This window comes from Kogia breviceps, chromosome 2, assembly GCF_026419965.1.
Source record: "Kogia breviceps isolate mKogBre1 chromosome 2, mKogBre1 haplotype 1, whole genome shotgun sequence".
Classification (NCBI taxonomy): domain Eukaryota; kingdom Metazoa; phylum Chordata; class Mammalia; order Artiodactyla; family Physeteridae; genus Kogia; species Kogia breviceps.
Window position 1 is genome coordinate 106,118,698 of NC_081311.1, and position 21,360 is coordinate 106,140,057.

Sequence of the window (21,360 nt, forward strand, 5' to 3'; positions counted from 1 at the left end):
AAAGATTCTGGGCTCTGGAGTCCAGAAAACTTTCCATTTAATCCTGACTGACTCTACTCAGTCGTGCCTTCTGGTGGACATGTTACCTAACTTTTCAGAGTCTACTCTTCTTCATCTATAAAATGGGTATAGTAAAATCTGCTCCATGAGTTGTTATAAAGATTAACATAATTCACATAGAACTTGATAAGTGATGCTGAGAAACAATGGACTTGGCTGTGTGGACAGAGTTGTGTTTTCTAAGTTTATAACTGAGCAATTATCTGAAGTATGGTACATGGGATAAACATGGAAAGAAATGAAGAACACTTAATAACACCAGCAGACACCGTTGCTTTTTTTTTTTTTCGGTATGCGGGCCTCTCACTATTGTGGCCTCTCCCATTGCGGAGCACAAGCTCCGGACGCGCAGGCTCAGCGACCATGGCTCACGGGCCCAGCAGCTCCGCGGCATGTGGGATCCTCCCGGACTGGGGCATGAACCCACGTCCCCTGCATTGGCAGGCAGACTCTCAATCACTGTGCCATCAGGGAAGCCCACTGTTGTATTTTTGTGAATTAATCCCAAACATCTTTCTTCCTTGAACCTAACACTATTGTTCACAAGTGATGGAAATGCTGAAAATGAGTCACTGTTCACCAGGTAAGCCTGGCCTTGACCATCAGCTTCCAGGGCTTTCACTATTGAAACCCCACTGTGTTATTTTCTTCCTCTGTAATTTTGTAATCAGTTCTGTCTTGATAGGACATGATGAAATATACAACTCCATCCTAGTAAGCATCTTTACTTCTACAAGCAGTGTCCTTTAGCAATTATTATTATAATTTACAATCTTAACTCTGTAAGAAAAACAATTGGGATAGTATAATGTCCCTCAAAGGCATTGCAAGTACATTATTCATACAAATAAATAGAATCTATGTAATACAATATATATTATATAAATATATATGATGTGTGTACATATGAATATCACATCCTTCTACTTTATTTCTCTATATACACATACAGTTTTGTATAAAAAATATCCTGAAATAATAACCATCTGTAAATATCCTCTATAGCAGTGGGTCCGCAGAGTTTAAATGATTGATGTCTTTCAGAAATCTCTAGGCAACCAGGTGGTACAATTATTAACCACCCGCAGGAACTTGGCTTCAAAGCGAATCTGTTAGGATCAAAATCTGTACCATCCATATCCAAAGCACAGAAAGTCCTGGCCACCAGATGTCACCATTCTTCTATTTCCCTCTCAGTGCCCAAAGAGGGAAGAGAGATGTTATTTTTCTTCCAAGGGACTGAGGGAAATACGTGCCTCCCAACATTCTTGGCATTTCACCTAAAAGTCTTATTAAGAGGAATCATCCTGTCCATGCACATTTCCTTGCGGTTCTTGATCGTTACCTGGACAGTTCTTGACAGCTGAGGATCTAAGTGGCTGATAATTTGGGGCTCATCTGGTCAGGAATTGTTAGAGCCATTGCCTCCAGCTTGAAGTTAAAGGCAGGACTGACCTAATGTGCCTAGAGCCTAGAGTAACTCCGTGGAAAGGTGCTACAGGGTGTGTTCTACTAAGATCCTGGAGACAGGAGACCTTCCCAACCAGCCGGGTGGTCCTGAGAGCTTACTTAGTGAAGGACTAAGTGAAGGACTTGGACTAAGTCATTTCTAGGGTCTACGAATTCCATGATCTTCAGTTTTTAAACGCCTCTGATGGGAAGGGTGGGCAGCAGAGTAGGGTGATCTGAGTTTAAGAAAGAAGACCCCAGGGGGGACAGTGAAATGGGGGTGGAGAAATTCTGCAGGGAAGGTAAGGGAAATTTGAACATAAACCTTCATACAGTGACTTGATGTAGTGACTGGTTACAGGGCTTGGAACTTGATGGGGTTATGAACCCTGTCATTTCCACCCCTAGGTAATTCACCAGGTCACTCTCATTCCATTCCAGATACTATACTTAACAAGGATCTGTAATGCTTAGCATTGTAAACGTGCAGCATTCTCTCTCCCCGGGCTTGGTTGGATTTAATATGTGGTGTCAGTCAATGTTCTTCGTGGTGCCTTCAGGGCATGGGATGCGTTTTATTTCTTTCTGAATTTACAACAGCACAGTGTTCAGCTAGCCAGTCCAGAGTGTTCATAAAATCTGGGAGCGGGAGTGGGAAAGAGAAAGAGAAATGGAATTCATCTACTGAGTGCCTACTATGTGCCAGGTATTGTTAAGTACTTTACATATATTTTATTTCATCTTCAGAATAACCTCAAGAAGCCCCATTTATTATGTTCATAGATAAAGAAGTTGAATTCAGATGGTTAAGTGGGTTGCCCAAGGTCACAGCAACCAAGTGGCAGAAACATATACTGCTTCATAAAGCCCATTCTACAAAGATGGAAACTGAGGCTCAGGGCATTGATTCAAGCTGCCCGTCCTGTAGATGGTTGAGTCCATAATCTCCCGTCACTGGGCTTAACTGCTGGAAGGCCCCTGGTGCTGAGAGGCCTGGACAGCACCTCTCTGGAGGATGCATTGTCACATCAGCATTTGCACATTTGCCCCTGACCTTGCTAGAATATTATTTGTGGCCGCGAAGTGTCTCCCTTGCTCCCTTCGGGCTGCGGAATTGAGAGGTTGGTAAAGTCCTCTCCGACAGGGTTGGGAGTTTGCAGACGGCCCCTGAGAGGCTGGGGCGTTCCGAATTGGCTGAGCGCTCCACGGGGAGGGCGGGGAGTTTGCCGAACGTCCGCGGCCGGAATCCCTGCCTTAGAGAGCTGCGAGCCCAGAAGCGGGGAGAAGTTGGAGAGGTCGGGAGGGAAGGGGAGGAAGAATTTGAAGCCAGACCCCCGCCCTGGTCAGCTGAGCCCCCGAGGAGCGTCTCTGCAGTGTCCAGGCCGAGTGTGGACGCGCCGTGTGCGGCCCCGCCAGGGCTGAGAGTTTGCAGACCGTCCCTGCCGCGGCCCGCTCGGCGGCGGCCCTGCGGCTGCCGCGGCTGCCGCGGCGGCCCCGGGCTCGATCCAGCCCAGGTAGCCCCGCCGCAGGCTCGGGGAGCGGCGACCCCGTGCCCCGCGGAGCCTTGGGTCCCCCCGGGGACGGCAGCTGGCAGGCACTCCCGGCTGCTGCTGCTGCTGCTCAACAAGGAGGTGAGAGCCAGTGGGTCGGGGCGATCGCGTCGACGCTTTCCATCTCCACGGGGAGATGAACGCAGAGGGGCCGCGGAGGGCGCGGGGAGCTGGGCGCGGGAGGCGGAGGGAGAGTCTACTCCGTGGGCTGCGCGGCTGGGGGCTTCCGCCTGCCGCCCCTCCGCCGCCTGCGTGGGTGCCCCGGCCGCTCTGAGAGAGCCGGGAGTGAAGCCGGGGACGCGCCTGGAGGCGCCCGCCTGCCCGGGGCAACCTCTTCCCAGGGGAGACTGCAGGCCCCCATGGCCCCTGGGAAGTGGGGGGGTTTGGGCTTTTCAAGGGACTGTCGGAGGAGGCTTTGGTTGCGCGGGCTGGAGGCGAGCGGCCAGGGATGGTAGAGGGGCGCTCGGACCGCGGAGGAGCTTGGTGGGGTCACGCTGCGGGTGTGGGCCGGGCTGGGGTCCCCGGTACCTGTGCGCGCAGGGTGGACTCGGCCACCGGCCAGTGGGGAGGAACAACAAGGGAGGCTGGCTCCCGGCCCCGGGGGAAGGGGGATGCGGCGGGCGGGCGCTCTGGTCATGGGGACCAGGGAAGTCCGGGGGTGCCCCCCACCCCTAAGGAACCTCTGTGGGCCCACGATCCCGCCGGCGCGCTCCGGAGGCTGCCTGGCCGGAGAGGCTGCGGGGAGCGCAGAGCCCACACCCGCGCACATAATCCCCAAGAGCATGCTCAGTGCAGCCCTGGGAACTTCCTGCCGAGTCGCGAGCCGCCCCGGCCGGCTCCTGGCCCCCTCCCGGCCCGCGGCTGGCAAACTTGGGGGCGCGGCGCCCGCCAGTCGCCTTTTTGCGTACCCCCGGCCCTTGCCTCGCCTTTGCCCGGCTCCTAGCGCTGCTCTCGCCGGTCGCCCCCGCGGCCGAGAATGGGGGCGTGGATGTTGCCCCCAGCTTCCCGAGGTCAGGTCGTTGGCCGGGTGGCCAGAGGCCTGGCGGTGAGGCCGCTTGGTGGGGGGACCGGCTCGCGATGCGCTCGCCGCGCGCATAGACCGGGCGCCGTGAGCCGACCGGGTGGAAGGGGGTGTGTGAGCCCGGGGACGTTCGCGCACACACTGGCTGTCACACACAATGCCATGGTTTCGTAGCTGCCGCGCGGAAGAGGGAAGAGGTGGCGCTTGCATTGCCCCGCCGCGTTTGGAGCGCCAACAGGGTGCTGGGTGCTTGGGGGCTGCGGTAACCTGGAGACGTATAAGGTTTTCGGAGATGCAGGTTTTCGGAGATGCCGGAGTCGAGGTCTGTGGCCCGGTATTCCTGACAGGCCCGGCCCAGGGCGGACGCCGCTGTCTGCAGCCGGCACTTCTGGGGCTGTGAAGTTAAGGAGGGGAAAGCTGAGGTTTGTGCGGGGTTCCGTGGCATGACAGCACTGCACCTGTAAACAGCACAGATCCAAGTGTTAGAGAGGTACGATCTCATTCTCTAGAGTGGCAAGTGGGAAGCTGGTGCGCCCCGCCCCCGTTCGTTGTCAAGACCTGAGCGACTTGGTGGGTTTTTACTCCGAGAGACACACCCCCTACTGCCCACCTCTCCCCACCCCCTCCCCAGTTTAGCTACCCACATCCTGAGCCTTGACTCAGGATCAGAACTTCCTTGTCTTTGATTGGAGAAAATCACCAAACTGTTTTTCATGATGGGCACACCATCACAGATCTTTCTTAATAAATAAATTTTCGTACCACCTCCGCCCCCCCCGCCTCCCCGCCCAAACCACAGATTCTTTTTGCTGTTATTGTTCAGGGCTAAGATAGGCTCCCTCAAATTTGTTTGGCTTGGTTAGGATTAGAGCAAAGCTCTCCTTTCTAGAGGCCTTTTTAGTTTCTCCAGTTACCAACTTGATGTCCATGCAGTTCAATTTGAAGAGGAGAGGCCCTGAGCAAGGAGGTGATGGCAGAGGGGGAAGAGGGTGACCTTTTTGCCTCTTGGAGGGACAGGGGAAGGGGAGAAGGGTGCTGCCCTGCCCGATCCCTGACTCTGGCAGAGCTGGGTGCCTGGACAGAGGTTTGGGCTTTTCTTTTCTTCCCCTCCTTTGTTCTAGCCTGCCTTCCTGAGTTTGGGACACTTGTGACTAGAGTCACGGGAAGAAAGGAGTCTGCAGTCCTGCTTTGGGGCTTGGCAGGGTTCACACCTACACAAGCAGCTGCAGGTTGGTTTTAAGGTGACTGTAGTGCAGGAGGGCTGGTGGCTCTGCTCAGATCTGCCATTTGCATCTGTGTTCCAGCCTGGTGGGCCTCTGAATCTCCTCAGCAGTGCGCATTTCAAGTGCTTTGTGTTTGGAAGTGTGAATATAGTACTCATTTATATATATTCACACATCCGTATATACGTTTTTTATAAAGAAGCATGTGCATATGTATGTGCATATGCAGTGTTCTTTGGTAGCATCTTGGAGCTGGAAGGGACCTCAGGAGATCACAAGAATTCAAATTTGCTACCTTCCCATTCAGTTTTCTCTGTTTAAAAATAACCAGCCAGCCTTCTGCCCAGCTGGCCTCCAAAAGCATTGCAACAGCAGAGTCCCCCTGTGATCCTAGCCGGGGGTGGGGGGCGGGGGGGACGCCTTTGGTTCCTCCACTGAGAAGTGAGTCTCCTCGCGATCATTCTAGGTGTCACTCTGATATTTGACATGACATTTCCTAACGTTCCATGTGGTTCTGGATCTAAGTCACTGCAGAGTCACTCTCAGGTTAATTTTTTTTTTTGGGGGGGGACAGACAGTGACCAGTGTCTACTGCAGAGATGTCTGGAAAACTGCCCAGAGCAGTTTTCCCACCCCAAGTCTTGCTTGGGTTGGAAAGTTCCTGTCCTTTTGCGCTCTGGTCCTCTAGGCACGTAGCTGCTCTGCTCCTTCCCTAGAGGCCTAAAGAGCAGTGAGGACTGTTATTCCGTCCTCTTTTTGTGTCTTGGCTTACTGACTGTAGGAGGGTGGCGGGGTGGCGTGGTGGTTGGAGGTGGCGTTCTGTGCCGATGTTGTCACAGTAGCTCTCCGGAAAGCCCGTGCTGTCAGGAGCATTATCTCTGGGGGTTTGTTATGGGGGATGTCAAAGTTTGGGGAAGGGTCCCGGTGTCAGGGGACACCAGGTGTCAGCCAAAATTAACAGATAGTTTTAGCTGAAGGAAGGTGTGTGTGTTTCAGAATCTAGGTACTTTAGGGAATTCCCTGGCTGTCCAGTTAGGACTGTGAGCTCTCACCCCGAGGGTCCGGGTTTGATCCCTGGTCGGAGAACTAAAATCCAGCAAAAAAAAAAAAAAAGATACAGAATCTAGGTACTTAAAAAAAAGAGAGGTAATACCTTTATATTTGGGGGAGAGTGCCAGGTGGGTGACAGTGGAGAGATTTGGGTCAGAAATAAATTTGGTACTTGCCAGGGCATGTTTTACTAGGCTGCCTTTAAAGTTCATAATTGCTTTGAAGTATAGAGTCACTCTTAGTAGCCAGAAGATGGCTTCACTTTAAACAAAATTTCTTTTAAATTGAAGTGTAGTTGATTTCCAAGGTTGTGTCAATCTCTGCTGTACAGCAAAATGACTCAGTTATACACATATAGACATTCCTTTTTTATGTTCTTTTCTGTTACGGTTTATCCCAGGATATTGAATAAATGGCTAAACTTTTAAATTCCTGTTTGAAATTGAGTCAAGATCTCCCTAACCCCCTCTTCTTAAAGTTGCTAATCTAAGCCATGTCCCCATACTATGTCACATCCTGGGTCAACACGAAAAGTCCAAGCATAGTTGTGACCTCAGTGCCAGCTGTGGGCTCTCACGGGGTGTTTATCAGGCAGCCAGCTTGAGCCATACATGGTGGGCGTTGGTGCTGGGTATGAAGACGTACATCCTCCTTCAAAATTACCTTCTCACTTTTAATTCATCTCACCTTCTCTTTCAGTATATTAAGGCAAATTAATAGCTTTTGGAAAGCTGCCAAAATGGGTCCCAGGAGCCTTAGTACTGTAACCACATTCTCAGCTGGAAGAGTTGGGGCTCCATCTCTGTTTGCCCACTTGGACTGTTGTATTTATGTGTTTGTTTTTTCATTTCCACAACGAAGGGCCTCCTTCCCCGACTTTGTTATATCTGGAAAGCTGTATGTGTGCATGGGAAAGGTTGGAGGAATCACTTTATTTCTTCAAAATCCCACCGCTCTCTTGTCTGAACACCTAACCTTCTGGAAACTGAACAGGGTCCTTCCTATCGGGACCCTTTGTCCAGCCTCACAAATCTGGACAAGCAAGAGGGATAAGCTACCTGGGCTGGGCTTGGGGGGGCGGGGTGCAGTTCTCCCTGTAAATGGGCACCCCGAGCAGTTAACGCCTGCTGAACCTTGGCCCCAGTTGGGGCGGTTACCTAGGATGGCTAAGGAGTATTTCTCCACCTTGTTGCTCATGAACTCAGGAGCGAGGTGTATGCAAGTACTTCATTACCTGTAAGAGTTAAGTACGGGTGGGTGTTTGCAACTGATTTACTTTTTCAAAAATGTCAGTATTTCAGCGTTATCCGTAGAAGAATAACAGCCTCACTGATTTGCACCCTCTGTGACTTGGGGGCTATGGCCCCTGAGGGCATGGGTACCGACCACTGACTCCTGCCTAAGCTCCGCCCACCGACTCCTGCTTAAGCGCCACTTCTTAGGGCTGCATTCTCGGCACAGCCGGCTTCTAAGGCCTGGCATGCTGGCAAGATGCTTTTTCTAATATCCCACACAGAACAGTCCTCCAGTATGATAGTTTTGGATCTCTTGCATGTCACCGTCCACCCATGGGAGTGTGGTATGTTGGTGATCAGCGGAGATGGTACGTCTGGGTGGAGAAATGTCGAGAGCAGGTGGGCGAGGAAACTCGGAGCGATGGTGATGAGAAATGTATCTCTTCTAGAGGTGACACGATTGCAGAGGCTTCTTTCCTATCCCATTTACTCCTCGCTACAACGCCGAGGTGGATGGTATTGTTATTCCCAGTTTCCACAGTAGGGAGACTGAGGAATTGGGAGGTTGTGAAAGCTGGCCAGGGTCACGCACAGCTAGCCACTTGCGGCAGGGTAAGGATTCGAACCCGGGTGGTCTAGGTCCCGAGCCCGCGTTAGCTGGACTGTGCTTAGTTGTTTAGGCTAGCAGGCTCACCCTGTACTGGCCAGTGCCGGCTTTCCAACTAAAGCCAAGAGGAGTCTTAGGCACTCAGGGGTTGGAAGGGACCTCAGGGAGATCTCCCTTCATCTCCTTTCTCTTTATAGCTGCGGTCCTGGAGGTGCAGGGAGGTAGAAGGACTTGCTCGAAGTCCCCTTGGCTGACAGCAGTGGCTGAGCTGGGCCTTGGTCCCTCAGGGACAGTGACAACAGCTGATAACAGATGTGTGCCTGTCTTGTTTAGAGAAATGACCCAGGAGGAGAATGTGATGGTCATTTGGCGTCTGTCCCACCCACTTCCAGAATGCTGTGTGCTCACACCCAGCCTTACCCTGCCATCTGGTGGGGAACGGGTGGGCATGCCCCGCTCCTTTCTCCAGGCCCAAATGGGAGGATCTAAGCAACTTACGTGCTTTTACATGAGGTGCTCCCTTGCTCATGTCACCTTTTAAGTTTGACATCTTAGGAATTTAGCCTGGGATGGATTTTACATTTCACTCTTAAATATTCATTTTTCTCTCTCTCTCTGTCTCTCTGTGTCTGTCTCTGTAGCTGTGTCTTATAGCTCCTGGCCCCTCTCAGTGTTGATTTCTACCCTTTAGGAGCATGGGGTGGGCCGGGGGTAACCTGGCAGAGGAGTCAGGGCTATTTCTCAACATTTCCAAGGAAGGGCCTGTGAAGACATTCCCTTAGTGTCTGTGGGATCCTAGAAAGAGAGCTAAGGCCCTGCAAAATATTCCTCTGACTACTGGGATTTTCGTGCTTCATGGAATTTTCCCATTCTGTGTGCCAACAAGTACCATTTCCTTTCATTTTATTCCTTACATATGACCAGGCTTGCATCAGACATGACATTGCTCTCACCTGTTCCTGATTCTGAACATTTCTGGTTAATGTAGAGTCCCTAGCTGCTCAAAAGTTTAAAGTCTAGGCCTGGTCAGGGCTCACACAGAAGAGTTAAGTGCAGTTATAAAGCAGTATGCAAATGAAGAACACATTAATTCAGCCCATATGACCGCTTTGGGCTTCAGTTCTTATGTTGGAAAGTAGGAGGGGATTGAACAAGCTCCAACGTTCTGTTCAGTCCTAAAGTTGTATAATCTTACACATGTGGCAAAGGAAGTGTAGAATAAAGAAATAAAATTCCCTTATTGAATAAAAAAAGATTGAGGAAAAACTCAAGTTGTTTTTGCCTTTGCTGGCAGAATCTTTAGTAGACAGTTTAAATGCTTACCTAAGAAGAACCAGCCCTTTATGATCACTATCTTTTGGGATGTGTGTTTTTGTATGTTTAGAAATAAGAGGCCATGGTCCATCCTTCTCAGCCTAGAAATAACCGGCTTAGCCAGCTTCCCCTAGTGAAGCTTTTTTTTTTTTTCCCCCCTTGGGACATTGAGATTCAAAGAGCAGAAGAAGACCAGGCTCACAGAGTTCTGTGGTTCTGTGGCATAGCGCCCAGGGGAAAGTGGCTAAGAGTTTGCACTGCCACAAGCTGGACCAAATTCTGTTCATATACCTTCATCCCTGCTTCCCTTTGAAACAACTATGTTGAAAGAATGGAGACTTTGATATCAGTCTCCTTGCAGCTGCTTTTTTTTTGGACTGTCTGTTATTTTCAACTCTGATTTTTTTAATTTACTAGTGTTTATTCCACTGAGGAGTTTTCTAAATGACCAATTCTTTCTCTTACACATCTTGTTTAGGAAAGCACTGTCTTTGCCTCTTGCTAAGTATGATCTTTCTGTTTTCCTTCCATACTTTTCTTAGTATTTGTATACCTCCCTTACCCCATCTCCGAGAATTTTTCAAAGCCACCAAGGTTAGAGGCAGCCCTAAGTGGGGACTTGTAGGGGAAGGGATGCTTTCCTCCATCTCCCTCCCCAATAATGTTCATCATATGAGGAGTCCCAGTCTGATGTGAGATCCTTGCAAACATAGCTTCCAGCCCCTCTGTCCATAGGGATGGCCTACCTTCTTTAACAGAGTTCTCAGCTCCGGCAACTAATAATGGTCCATTTCCCCCTCCTCCCCTTCTGTGAGGCCGAACTATTGTGCTTGCTAGATTTAAAGGTGACATTATGTGGGTAATCTTTCACGGTACATAATTTAGTTCAGGCAAATGTTATCAACTTTCTTCTGTATTTCACCATTCCTTATTTCCTATTCTGATGGGAGCTCTAGAAAGGGAGAGTATTTTTCCCCCAGGTTGGTTAAAAATTTTAATTACATCTGGCTCCAGGGGTTTCGCAGCAAGGAGTCTGGAGCTCTATAGGTATGATCGGAATCCCTATTACCTTGCACAGGGCCCTGCACGAGAGTCACGTGATCAGCTGGGCAGCCGTGGCGTCATGCGTTAGCTCGGGCTCAGGCAGGTGAGGCCTCTCCGCAGTTAGAGGGCTGTCCTCAGGCAGGTCATTTCAGCACTGGGTGATTCTGGTTTCTCATACATCAAATGAGGCATCTCTTTAGTGTCTCCTGCATCTGTGGGATTCTGCTAGTGTGACTTCCAGGCTGAACCCAGCACACTCATCTACTGTAATTTCTTTAATCTGTCCTTAAGAATATTCTTAGATGTATTCCTAATTTTGGGGTCCTCTTTGTGCCAGTTTGGAGTTCTGTTTTTCAAATCAATCAGTGGTCTTTTTGTACACTTTTTTCTCCCTCACTCTGAGCATTATTTGTGGGCTCAGGAAGCCCAACAAATTGAGACTTTGTGTGTATGTGTGTGTGTGTGTGTGTGTGTGTGTGTGTGTGTGTGTGTGTGTTCATGTCCACACACCACTAGGGCTTGCTACCTTACTGTCCTATTATCTATAAACAGAAGTGGAAGTAATCAGAGTTGGAGCTGCATATCTCTGGAATAGCCATCAGTTAAATGAAACCTGTAGAAAGTTTCTGTGGTAGTATTTTTAAAATATGGCTTTTCCTCTAGTACATGCTTGTCAGCTATAGCCAGGGGATCCTTGGAGAGTGTATGGATAAATAATGATTTTATTGTATTTCCCTGTAGCTTGCAATAAAGTGTTTTCCTTGATAATGAGTTGCTTATTCTGTCATACTGCCTTTTCTCTCATTGCCCTTATAACCAGAATTAGATACAGCTTTCCGATTCTGATGCCATGCCTGGTTAGTGTTCTCCAGGTTCCACAGTTTCTTCCTCCTGGTTCAGTGGCTTCAAGAAAGACTTTTCTATTTCCTCCTTGTAGGCCTTTGTATAAAGATGACAAGTTACATTATCTTTCTGTTACTGCTTTAACAAATAACAACAGACTGGGTGGCTTAAAGCAACACAAATTTATTGTCTTATTACGTTATGTTGTAGGTCAGAGGTCCAACACGGGTCTTACTGGCTAAAATCAAGTTGTCCATTCCTTCCTGAAGCTTTAGGGGAGAATCCTTTGCCTTGCCCCTTTATCGTCTAGTGGCTACCCACATTCACAGGCTCCTGCCCATTCCTCCAGCTTCAAAACCAGCAATGTTGGGCTGACTCCTTGTCTCTCTGCCATCAGGCTGGGACCACAGCTAGGAAAGATTCTGATTTTAAGGATCTATGTGATTAGATTGGTCCACCCAGATAATCCAGGATAATCTCATTTCAAAGTCCGTAACTTCATCACACCTGTCCTGTATTCACAAGCTTCAGGGATTAGAATGTGGACATCCTTGGGGGCCATTTTTCTGCTGCCACAGTCCCCAAAACTCTTTATAAAAAAATGGTTTTCTAGTCTTTATGTAAAGGAACTGTACTTTTCTGTCGAGAAACTTTACTTCTCAGGAAATTTTCCTATTGCCTTGTTCCTCATCTTTCTGAATATATTTAAGTTAACTATTTGCAAACAGTGTCTAAGATTTGAGATCTGAGGTGGCCAGACATTGAACTACACACATTTTGTGTTCCAGCTGATGTTATGTTAGTAGTCCTGTCTTTATGATGAGGAAACTGAGGTGCAAAGGAGACCTGCCCAGGGTCATGTAGCCCTAAGGGGCGGAGCCAGGCTGCAGAACTGGATCTCATTGATTCCAAAGCCTATGTTCTTTTCACTGCCTTCCTGCCTTAGAAGTGATAATGGAAAACCAAAATGAGAAATGGTAATGGGAAAGCTTAAAATAATGTAAAATCTCTCTGCTTCTGCCAAGGTGATGGCAAACAGTAAATAATGTCTGTGGCAGATTGATTGCACTAATGGCCCCAATTAATGGCCTCCGTGTATCCACACTCTTTGCCTTGTTACTTACTAGTCCCCATCCCTCCCCTTCCCCACTACTGGCCACGTGACTGCTTTGGCTCCTGGGATGTTAGCAGATGCCATATAAACAGTTTAAGAGCCTATGAGTTTCTGATTGACCTTTTTACACAGCTAGGCGTGCTTGCTCAGATCCCTGCCACCCCCATGAAAGCGTGCTAGGGCTAGTCTAAGGCAGGGACTGAGAGATGCAGGGGAATGAGCCAAGTTGTGTCAGCTGAGGCTCTCCTGGACTAGCCAGCCCCCAGCTGACCTTCGAGCTGCTCGAGACTCCGAGCTATCTTGTCAAGATTAGTTAAGCCTGTCCTAGGACATCAGAACCAACCAGCCAGCTGACCTGTAGAGTTGTGGAAAGCGTTGATGATTATTTTAAGCCACAGAGTTCTGGGGAAGTTTGTTATACAGCCATTGCTAACCGGTAGCTCAGATCAGATATTTGCATAGCATAAGAAGCAGTTTTAGCGTCCTTTCGAAGATCATTTTGGACTATTTGTAACTAATTCATATTCTTTTTTCAAATTTTAATATATTTTAAAATATTCTTTTAAGATTATACGTTAGGCTTAAGAACTTGCCCATTATATCTACCCTTTTTTCTTTCTTTTTTTAAAAACATGAAAGTCCTGTAAACTCTTTACCAGTTTCAGTCAGAAGACTTGTTTTTTTCTTCTCAAACTGTTTATCATTTCTAATATGGTGGCTTTTGACCCTCAACCTACAGTAAGAAATACATATTGACCAGAACTCACATATACATGTGTGTATAGCAGCAAGAAAACTTTCATGAGATAGTACCTACCCTCCTACCTCTCATGGCCTCTGATGTTTTCTACTCTTTCGTTTGCTGAAAAAATGCTGGTCAGGAGTCAGCGCTGTGGCCTGCAGCCCATTTGGTAAATAAGGTTTGGTTGGAATGCAAAGATTGTTTATGGCTGCTTTCAAGTTACAATGGTAGAGTCAAGCAGTTGTGACAGAGGTATCTGACCTGCAAAGCCTAAGGTATTTACTCTCCCGCTCTTGAAGACAGAGTTTTCTGACCCTTGTCCTGAATTGGTTTCATAACCCATCGGTGAGTTGTGATCCTCCATTTAGAAGACACACCGTTCAAGGGACTATTAGCTCTCCTGATAACTCTTCTGGAAATTACACTAAACAAAATCCGGCAGATGTGAAAACTAACCCTTTTCCTGTGTTACACTCAAACTCTCTGGTTTATTCACTTAGATTAAACAATTAAGTTTTTGCAATTTAACGTTATACCTGATTGGCTTATATAGGAAACTTTTCAAGCATTTCGAAAGTGTTTCATTATAAGCATGCTCCCCCCCACTCCCCGCTTTCTAATTTAAATGAGGCTTTCTTGTGGAAAGCAGCTGGCATTAAAAATGGACACAAATTCTATTCAAGTGCTAGTTATTTATTCATTAGATTCCAGCAGTGCCTTTTTTTGTGATATAATGGAGTTCATTAGTGGAAGAGGTTGAAAAACAGTCATCTTGGGTTCTTTTAGAACACCTTTCTGGCAACTGGTCCTTGTTGTCACATTTCTGAATTAGGCTGATATTAATTCTGAGCATAATAAAATTTAGAGACGTTAAATCATGGGCTTATGGAGTTGGAAAGTCTTTTCTTTTTACTCAGATAATCTAATTGGGCCCTTAAAGGCTAAATTTCTCCGATATCTAAATTTCCCAAGCCTGCCAGGGGAGGACCACATTGTTATTTATGTTGTGTGGCTCATGAGACTGATGAGAAGGAGCTGAGGCAGAAAAGGCTTCAGAATGATCTGGATCTGTCTTTCTAGAATCTGAAATGCCAGATGAAGAATGGGCACTGGCCCATTTATTTACTGGCAGTGAGAACAGAGTCAAAACCAAATGAGTTTCAAGTACGGCATGGGGAGCTTTGGTAAAAGTCTGAGCAGTGTCCCCCAGATAAAGGAGGTTCTTTGAAAAAGAATAGGTTCTTCTAAACATTTTTGATGTGAGCTGCCCTCCTTAGTTCAGGTGGGTGGCCTTCCCAGCAGGTGAATGGACGTGTGTAATGAATAAGGACTCTTTTGGGTGCTGGCAACACAAACCCGCTGGAGCTTGCTTCAGCACAAGTGGAGAATTCCCGTCAGGGCTACTACAGGAGCAGAGCTGTGAGGTGCCAGAAGCCTGGGATCAAAGCTCTGGGGACCCCAGGGACCCCAGGACCCCCCTTGCTTCCTTGCTGCCTCCATCTGCCTCACTGCTTAATTCTCTTCCCTGCCTTGTTCTGCTTTTTGTGTCCCAAGAGCAGAACTCTGGGTAGGGGCACTTGTTGCTGGGTAAGACACTCAGCAAGACTGATCTTTCTCTTATATGCAAATGCAAGTTTCCTGGGGAGTGTCCCCTGAGCGGTCCAGCTTGATGTCACCCAGAGGTGGGCAGAGCGTGGGTACTGCAATGTGGATTTTGGCCAGCTCTAGGGAGTCTATTGGGGGCATTTTAGAAATTTAGGGGACAGTTTTGGTTGTGAGTGAGGTGTGCTACTACCATTTACTGGATGGGGACCAGGGATGCCAACACCTCTGATGGGTAGAATAGTCTTACACCCCTACGTGTATCCTGTGTCTCACTATGAGACTATTACCATGGCGGTTGCCCCAGAATCATACCCCTGCCCCTCCCTTGAATAGAAACCAAATCTGATCTAAGTTTCAGGTGGAAGCTGCAAAGAGAAAAAAAAAAAAAACAAGTGTAGGTTAGAATCAACTAGGCCCAAGATGACAGAAGATTTGCCTTCCTGTAGACCTTGAGCCTCATTATACGCTCATTGTAATATATTAACATGCTAAATGACACACCCACAGGCGCTATGACACTTGACGATTGCCATGACAGCCACTGGAAAACCCCATGCAATGACTGAAAAGGAGAGTTGGTACAGTTCCGGGTCCAAACCACACCCCTCTTCTCAGATAACTCATCAATATTTCTCCCACTGTTTCCAAATCCCAATCTTTAATCTCCACCCTCCTATATATTTGGTGTCTCTGCCGGAATCGGGTTAAGTTGATTTGCAAACTAGGTTCCCGATTCTCCAGTCTTTGGCTACTGAATACAGCTTGTGCTGTTCCAGTCTCAGCATTGGTTTAGTTATTGGATACTCGAATCCAATCTGAAAAAGAGCATCCTCGGTGAAGACGAGGGGGGCTTTGCCTGGCGCAGGTCTGGTGGGCCAATTTGGTAACAAGATTATTGTGCATGACAAAACCCATTTATTACCTGAACCTAGAGACCTAACTTATACATGAAGAGTATTTTGCATGTTGCAAATAAATGTTGACTTTTCCAGTCAATGAAGAAAGATTGTGCTTTGTTTTATTGGGAAATTTACCAAGAGGTGTTTGCCATTTTGGAAACACCCCTCCCCCATGAGATCACCATATCACCTGTGACAGTCCACATTTGTAACTCACATGTTTTTTGATTTTATGTAAAGTACAAGCATCTAACAACTTCTTAAGCCTTCTAGATTGGTCTTGCCCAACTAATTGCATATTGAAATACATGTTTAGTTTGTTATAAATTATTTTCCTTTTATTCTCATTTATATTACTATTAAAGCAATAAATACATATGTTTGAAAATGTGTTTAGGAAGGTTATCTAAGAATTTGATTTCAGGGAGTTAAAGGGATGTTAGTTTGCTATAAGCCTTGAACTCTGGGGCTAACAATGTTTAGAACGCAGCACTAGGGGAAATGATTGGCAAAGTAATCCCCCCACCCGTGAGTCAACTGAATTAGATAACTCTTAACACTAGCCATTTAAAAAATAAAAAACTGTAGCCCACACATTGGGTACAACTGATGGAGAAAAAGGGAGTAGAGTTGTTGGCCCCTTCTGCTTCTTCCATGGGTGGCTGGCTCTCCTTGTGGTAGATCCTCCCTGCTCCCTTATAAGTGGTTGATTCTACTGCCAGGTTCCGGCTCTGTTGTGGGTCTCATGATTCTGGAAGAGCCGTAAGAGTAGGGGATGAAATCAAATTATCGCATGAGTTTCATGTGAACTACTGCAGCCCTCTTTGTAGAGATTCAAGGGGATCTGTGAGCTTGCATAGGAGAATATTACATCTTGATTTTCACTCACCTCTAACCAAAATTGAGCAATCCCTTAACTTTTGGATGTTGGCCACAAACCACAGTAATATTAGCATTGTCTGCGACTTTGTCACCAACAGGAAGCCCATATTTTCATATCAGATTTTAGATGGCTAACAGTTAATCTTGAAATGTCATGTTCATTATGACTTAGAAATTATGGTTATTACATGCTGCTAGACAGTGTTATTTAATGTATTAATAAATGAGCATATGTGTGGGGGTTTGTTTTAGTAATTTTATTTATTTATTTATTTATTGCCTGCATTGGGTCTTTGTTGCTGTGCCCAGGCTTTCTCTCTAGTTGCGTCGAGCGGGGGCTACTCTTCATTGCGGTGCGCAGGCCTTCCATTGCCGTGGCCCCTCTTGTTGCAGAGCACGGGCTCTAGGTACCCAGGCTCAGTAGTTGTGGCGCACGGGCTTAGTTGTTCCGCGGCATGTGGGATCTTCCCGGACCAGGGCTCGAACCCGTGTCCCCTGCATCGGCAGGTGGATTCTTAACCACTGCGCCACCAGGGAAGTCCCAAGCATATGTGTTATTATGTCACAATTTTAAAAGTTTTTGGTAACCATATTTAAATATAATTGACTTCCTCTGTAATCCTATGTATTTTATTTTATGCATTTCAAACATTTGGAGAATGGGTACCATCTCACCTATCTGCCAAGGGGTGGGTGGTACAGAAATCGTGGAGTAGAATTGGGGAGCACTCTGGACACTACACACCCCACCGCTGCGCTGTCTCTTCCATTCATTGGGGAGTTGACCACCTCGTGACCCAGCCTTTCCCCAAGACTGCCAGGTATGGGTGTAGAGGGGGCATGGGCTTATCTCCAGTTGGCTCATTTTCTTCACAGACCTGGTCAAAGAATTGTGCTTGATTTGCCCTTGGGTCATTCTTTTATCATACACAAGGAGGCAAGTTTGTCAGAGCAGTCCTCCGGCAGCGCTTGTATTGATCACTACAGGGTACAAGATGCATTTAAAGCCAAACGTACTGATTATCTGAATCCTTAACAGAAGTGTGGTTTCTGGTTCAGCTTTTCAAGGGGAGAAAACACACAGACATTCTGCAGGAGAAGTCCCTATGTACAGCACCACTTCTGTTTTCCTCTTTGTGCGCTTCAAAGTGATAGAATCACAGCACGGCCCTATGAAGTACCCCGTTGCCCAAGAAATATGTTGCGTAAACGGCTGCCTGGGTGTTTTCCTAATTTGCGGGGGAAGGGGCATTTCTCAGAAAGTAGTGTTTGGGGTGGAGGTAGACAGCTTCCTAAGGGGTGCCCTTTGTCCTGGTTGCTACCTTGCTGCCCAGTGAGTCCACCCTAGAGGCTGTGCCTCAGCTATAACTGGATTTCTGGGAGTGGTGTCAGCCTTTTTCTGTTTCTGGAAACTTCTGCTGAGAGGAAATGACTTTGCCACAGAGTAGCCTACTGCACCGTTCCTCGAGTCATTGCTGTGCTGCCACGTGCATCTTTTTCCTCTCACAGCTTCTAAATCTGTATTTAGAGCATGAAAATGCTGAACATTTCCTTTCTAGTTCTTTACAAGTTGAGCATGGGAGGGGTCTTCACGCATTCAATACTACTAATACCTTGGGCAATCATATTAAATAATAATGGGAATCATATTGTTTGATTCTTTGTTTCAGAAAATATTATAAGATTGGAATTGAATAGTTTCAAATGTTGTGCCTTCATTTTTCTGTGGGTTTAGTTATTGATCAAATCTCTCACTGAGTCGAAGCCACTCCCTTAAAGAAATAGGAGCAGCCCCATTGCAAGATATTGTTACGGCTCATGTCAGACTAAAGAGAACATAGGTGTCTTTAACAAGCTTGTCAATGAAGTGATAGCATTTCTCTCTCTCTTTTCGTAAAAGAGAACAGCAAATTCCGTTGCTTCCTGAGATGATGATGCTGTCACAGATTCATGTGCAAGATTGTGGGTACTCTTTGGCCTAATTCTTATTTATTTATTTATGTTTTGGCCGTGCCATGGGGTGTGTGGAATCTTAGTTCCTCGACTAGGGATGGAACCCGTGCCCCCTGCATTGGAAATACAGAGTCTTAACCACTAAACCACCAGGGAAGTCCCTGGCCTAATTTTTAAAATGAGATACCTCAGATCCTTTTATCGAGGAGCTATCCCTATCATTGGATTGGTAAGGCCGGTTGTTTGTTTTTGTTGTTGGCTAGAGAAAGCAAGAAATTCACCAGATTCATTGGCTGAGGGGTAGGGCTTTCACTCAGTTTGAAGAATCTCTTATCCCCCCTGCCCCCTTCTGGTTTTGAGCCATGTGCACTTGGCCTCCTTTTCATACCGGTCTGGTTTGGGGTGAATTTTGATCTTAACCCTACCTTTGTGGAGAGAGTAAATGAAGTCCAGAAGATCTAGAGTATAGGAGTTAAAATATCCATAAGCGATTCACTTCCTGGTCAGAGTTGGTGGAATTAATTGTGCAGCTGCCGGACACAGATGCCGTCACTGTTTTATAGATCTTATCACAATGAAAAATGGAAAATACAGGTCCTGCCTTCAAACTGACAATCTAAAGACCTCACATACAGAGTAATGCTTTTTCTGGAAAGTGGACCTCTTGAGCACGTAGCTGGTGTTCATGGGAGTGCTGGGTACTCCTGGGAGCCAAGCCTTGAGCACACTGTCTGATTTCATGCTTACCACAACCCTGTAAATTAGAATCCCTTGTTTTCATTAAACACATGTAAAACCACAGTATGGGAAAGTTAAGTGCCCTGCCTGCAGTGACTCACATAAATATAAGGTGATCATATAATTTATCATCTAAACCTGAACACTTTTGTGACTGAAAGGGGTGCTATTAAATTAATGAGGAAGCTGGGATAACAACCATAAACAGGGATGTGTGGTCCCCCTACTAATCAGGTGCAGATTTGGGGGTTTAATTCTGGCCTGATTCCTGAGGCTGCCTACTCTCCTTTAGATGCATTAAATTGGGCTGCCTCATCGACAAATGAATTGTTAAGGCACCTATTGAATGAACTTCTGAAGGTGAGTACTGCTGCTAAGTAGAGAGCCAAAGAGAAATTCCCCTTAGGCTAGGTAAAAGTTCCCTTTGGCAAGAAAAAGGTCTACTAGAGATTGTCTTTCATACGAAAATGTAGAAAGGGTTTTGTTGGGAAGGCAGATGGTTTTTCTCTTCTGAAAAAAAATGGGTTTTCCATAACATCTCATATGCAGGGCAAACATCTTCATGGCCAGTGGCTGTTGCCATACAGGGTCGTATAATGAATTCTTCAATAGTAAGGTGTGGAGATGAAATTTACTACCCCTGTTTTTAGCACTCTGTCCATGACTGTTATTATCAAGGCAGATCTGTGTGGTATAATCATTACCGTGAGATGTTAAGATAAATTCCCAGCACTTGAATATATTGCACTCTCAGGATTGGATACCCCGGCTAGTGACCAGCCTCTGTGCCGCTGTGAGCCTCAGACACACGTGTGTGAACACAACCAGCAGAGGTGCAGACACAAAGGTAGGTGAAGCTCAAGGTACTTATAACTGATACTATGGCCCAACCACGGAAAGTAATAAAGAACATCACACAACACTCCAAGATTTATTTTTTCTGTGTCACGTTCTCTTTCCACCTTCCAGGCCAGTTGAGGTGTGAAAGGAAGAGTTTCCTAGCAGAGTAGGTTCTGTAAATCCCACAGCTTCTAAAAACGTCCTGCTGGATTGCCACTTGTCATCAAGTCAGCAGTGCCAAAGAATGGCATGTCATTCAAAGGCCACTGCTGGGAACCAGAGCAAGCTGGCGGATGGGTAAGAGTTATGTGTTTGGCTGGAAATACGGGATCTGGCTTTCAGATGAGAGCTGTTACTGGGGCTTCATGCTGCACCCAGGTCCCTGGGGGAATCTGCCTTCTGAAACTTGGAGCATTCAAAAAAGACTGATTCCCGGAGAAGGCAAAATGAAACTTTCTGGAGATGGAGGAGAAGCCTTCCCCCATCCAGTGGGAGCAGGAGAGGGCCTGGGGGCCCGGGGATTGTACCTGCTCCTGTGATTTGTTTGAGCTGCTCCCTGAGGAGGACCACGATCTCTGGTGGCCTTTTTGAAGGGCCAGATTTCCCATTGGAAATAAGAGAACCACAGGCCACGAGACAGAGAGGAAAAGAAAACAGGCTTGGAGGAGAGGTGTGAGAAGGGGAAGCAGCAGGGAGATAAAAGAGGTGACCTGGGTGGTGAGCCGCAGCCTTTCTGCTGTGGATAACGAGAGCCCGTGGAAGGTGCCGAGCAGCTGTGCCGACTCGGGGGACAAGGGCCTTCTTGGAACAGGGCAGGAGACATCAGCTGGGAAGTCAGGAGATCTGGGGGCTGGTGCTCTCCTCCTGCTAACTCACCTGGTGAGCCTCCATCTCTTCTGCAGGATTGGGCGAGTCGGGTCAAATGTGACGCACATGACTTCCAGCTCTGTGAGTCTTTGATGCTGAACCATCTTTGCAGGGCTCACCAGCGTGGCCCAGTGAATACTTCCTGAGCACCTGTATGTCAGGCATAGGGGCACAAAAAGCGAATGCATCACGTGGCCCTACATCTAGGGTGGGGCCCTGTCCTAAGTGCCCCTGTTGCCCCATCAACAAGGAGAGCAGCTAACTCTTAGAAAGCATTTGTTATGTGCCAGGCAGGGTTATGGTTACTTCCCATTGATTTACATC

General features: G+C 47.2%; 1 protein-coding gene across 3 annotated transcripts in view; it reads left to right on the plus strand.

Moving 5' to 3' along the window:
• Positions 1–2,742: 2,742 nt before the first annotated feature.
• The window catches only part of MGAT5 (alpha-1,6-mannosylglycoprotein 6-beta-N-acetylglucosaminyltransferase), a 389,028-nt gene continuing 370,410 nt past the window's right edge, over positions 2,743–21,360 (plus strand). The window contains exon 1 of one of the 3 annotated variants that reach the window (XM_067025906.1): positions 2,743–3,140. The gene's annotated coding sequence lies outside the window, so the exon portion shown is untranslated. The remainder of the gene's footprint in view (positions 3,141–21,360) is intronic. The other 2 variants (XM_067025907.1, XM_067025908.1) reach the window with 2 other exon arrangements.